Consider the following 3,363-nt stretch of genomic DNA (forward strand, 5'->3'; position numbering starts at 1 on the left):
AATTATTACTGAATATCTGATGGAAGAATCTGATGCAGTTTACCACTTGACTCTGCTCTTTGGAGAGGGTCAGGCCTGGATTAAGATTCTGGCTCTGGGGGACTTCCCTGGTGGTCCAGGGGTAAAGAATCTGCCTTACAATGCAGGGGACACGGGTTTGATCCCTGGTTAAGGAACTAAGATCCCACATGCCCCGGGGCAACTAAGCCGGTACGCCTCAACTAGAGCCCAAGTCCTGCAGTCTACAGAGCCCAGGCACCCTGGAGCCTGCGCACCGCAACTAGAGAAGAGAAAACCCTCACGCCACAACGAAGAGCCTGTGTGCCACAACGAAAGATCCTGCATGCTTCAACAAAAGAACCCCCATGCGGCATCTAAGACCCGATGCAGCCAAAAATAAATAATTAATTAACTAAATCTTAAAAAAATAAAAAGATTCTGGCTCTGCCTATGTCTGGGCAGGTTGCTTCCCATGTCTGAGCCTGGGTTTCATCATCAAAAAACAGGGGTCAACAAGAATGCTGATCACACAGAAGGAGCTTGATCTGGTAGTTCTGTGAGAGCTCAGCAGCCTTAGCTACTGAATATCATGACTCCCTCATGAGTATATAACCCTGGCCTCAACGATAAACAACTTACAGTCCATTTTGTTTCTTCCACCTTTCCCCATGCCCTCCTCATTCTTTTTTTTTTTTTTTTTTTTTCCTGGCCAGGCCACACAGCCTGTGGCTTGTGGGATCTTAGTTCCCCGACCCAGACGCTCAGCAGTGAAAGCAGAGTCCTAACTACTGGACTGCCAGGGAATTCCCTCCTCATTAGTTTAAAGCAAATCCTATATCATTTCTTCTGTACATATGCCCTCATGTATTCTTTATTTTTTTTTATTTTTTATTTTTTATTTTTTTTGCGGTACGCGGCCTCTCACTGTCGTGGCCTCTCCCGTTGCGGAGCACAGGCTCTGGACGCGCAGGTTCAGCGGCCATGGCTCACGGGCCCAGCCGCTCCGCTGCATGTGGGATCTTTCTGGACCGGGGCACGAACCTGCGTCCCCTGCATCGGCAGGCGGACGCTCAACCACTGCACCACCAGGGAAGCCCTGCCCTCATGTATTCTTCACAAAGACTCTTTTTATTTTTTTCTCTTGTATTTTATTTATTTATTTAATTTTGTACTGAAGTATAGTTGATTTACAGTGTTGTGTTAATTTCTGGTGTACAGCAAAGTGACTCAGTTACACATATATACATATGTATATTCTTTTTCAGATTCTTTTCCATTATGGTTTATTACAGGATATTGAATATAGTTCCCTGTGTTATACAGCAGGACCTTGTTCTGTATCTATTTTACATATGGTAGTGTGTATCCGTTCATCCCAAACTCCTAATTTATCCTCCCCACCCTCCCAACCAGTGCCTTTCCCCTTTGGTAACTATAAATTTGTTTTCTATGTCTGTGAATCTATTTGTTTTGCAAATAAGTTCATTTGTATCATATTTTAGATTCCACATACAAGTGATATCATAGGTATTTCCCTTTCTCTTTGTGACTTACTTCACTTAGTGTGATAACCTCTAGATCCATCCATGTTGCTGCAAATGGCATTATTTCATTCTTTTTTTATAGCTGAGTAATACTCCATTGTATGTATAAACCACATCTTCTTTATCCATTCATCTGACAAATGCTCTTTCCATAACATAGCTGTAGCACCATTATCACACCTTCAGCTGTTCCAACCGTGATGGTTGCAAGAATCTATAAATGATCAAAGTTCATAAAACTATAAATGACCACCACCACCAGCAATGGAAACATGCATGTAAAAACCGGTGAAATCGGGCTTCCCTGGTGGCGCAGTGGTTAAGAATCTGCCTGCCAATGCAGGGGACACAGGTTCGAGCCCTGGTCCGGTATGATCCCACGTGCCGCAGAGCAACTAAGCCCGTGCGCCACAACTACTGAGCCTATGCTCTAGAGCCCGCAAGCCACAACTACTGAAGCCCGCACACCTAGAGCCTGTGCTCCGCAACAAGAGGAGCCACCTCAATGAGAAGCCCGCACACCGCAACGAAGAGCAGCCCCTGCTCGCAGCAACTAGAGAAAGCTCGTGTGCAGCAACGAAGGCCCAACACAGCCAAAAATAAATAAATAAAATAAAAATTCAAAAAAAACCCCCCAAAACCGGTGAAATCCAAATATCTGTACCTGAGTTGATTGTATGGTACCAACATCAATTTCCTGGTTTTGACAACACACTGTGGGAATGTGAGATATTATCATTGGGGGAAGCTGGGTGAAGGGTACATAAGTGTGAAGGGTGCTAGTTCTGCACCCTTTTCAAAATAAAAAAGTGTAGGAAAAGTAAAACAAAACCCTGCAGAGTCAGAGTTTGTGTGAGGTGAGGAAGGTCACCTGTACAATTGCGGAGTTGGATTCCCTCTTTACTTAAATTTTAGTATTTTCTTCATCATGGATTTTTTTGCATTAATTTTATTTTTAAAAATACCGCACAAACATACTTATCTTGATAACTGAGTCATTTGGGGCGCTGTCTTAATTTTGCCTAATTCTTGCCCTGAGATTGATCATCTCAAGGGATGGGCCCTGAAATACACATTTTTGTCCTCTTGCTTCCAGGTTTTGACACACGAAAGTTTGAGTACAGCGGCCCGTTGGCACTGGGGAGCCACGGAGAGCTCTTGAGCAGGGGAGTTTCCGGTTAGTGCAGATTCCATAGGTTTACTGTGGGTGGGGAGGCGGAACTAGGGGGGCGGGGTGGGGAGGGGCGGTTCGCCGGCATCCCGGGAATTGGGCAGGGGGTCCGGCATTTCTCCTCCAGGGGCCAACCAAGGAGGTGTAGCGCCCGCGCTCCTTCGGCCGCGCTGGGACCCGGATGTACAGTGCGCGGGTCGCCCGGCCAGCCGAGGCTGTCCCGCGCTGCGCTCCAAGGCGGCTCACTGCACGCACTGGCGGCCGCTGCGCGGGCCAACCGTCTCCTCCCCCCACGTCGCCGGGCGCCCAGTCACGCACCTGGAGGCCGCCTCGCGCCGGCGGCCGCGGCACCTGGCTGCATTGTTGTCGCCTCCGCTGTCTCCTCCCTTCCCAGACAGGACTCAGCACCCACCCCCACCTATGCCGGGCTCGTGCCACTTTAAGAAGCCAGACGCGGCCAGGGGTGGGCGTGGTCGCCGCGAGCGAAGGGGGGGGCGGTGTCGGGCCGCCCTGATTGGCCCGAGGCCCGGGCGGTGGCCGCGCGCGCCTGCGCAGTGCGCGGTCGCGCGCGCCCCGGGGAGGAGGGAGCGCGGGTGCTAATTGGCCGCGGTGGCGGCCCCGCCCGCGAGTGGAGGGTGATCACGTGAC

Source organism: Monodon monoceros, unplaced genomic scaffold (assembly GCF_005190385.1).
Source record: "Monodon monoceros isolate NGI ecotype Baffin Bay Population unplaced genomic scaffold, NGI_Narwhal_1 Super_Scaffold_12, whole genome shotgun sequence".
Classification (NCBI taxonomy): Eukaryota; Metazoa; Chordata; class Mammalia; order Artiodactyla; family Monodontidae; genus Monodon; species Monodon monoceros.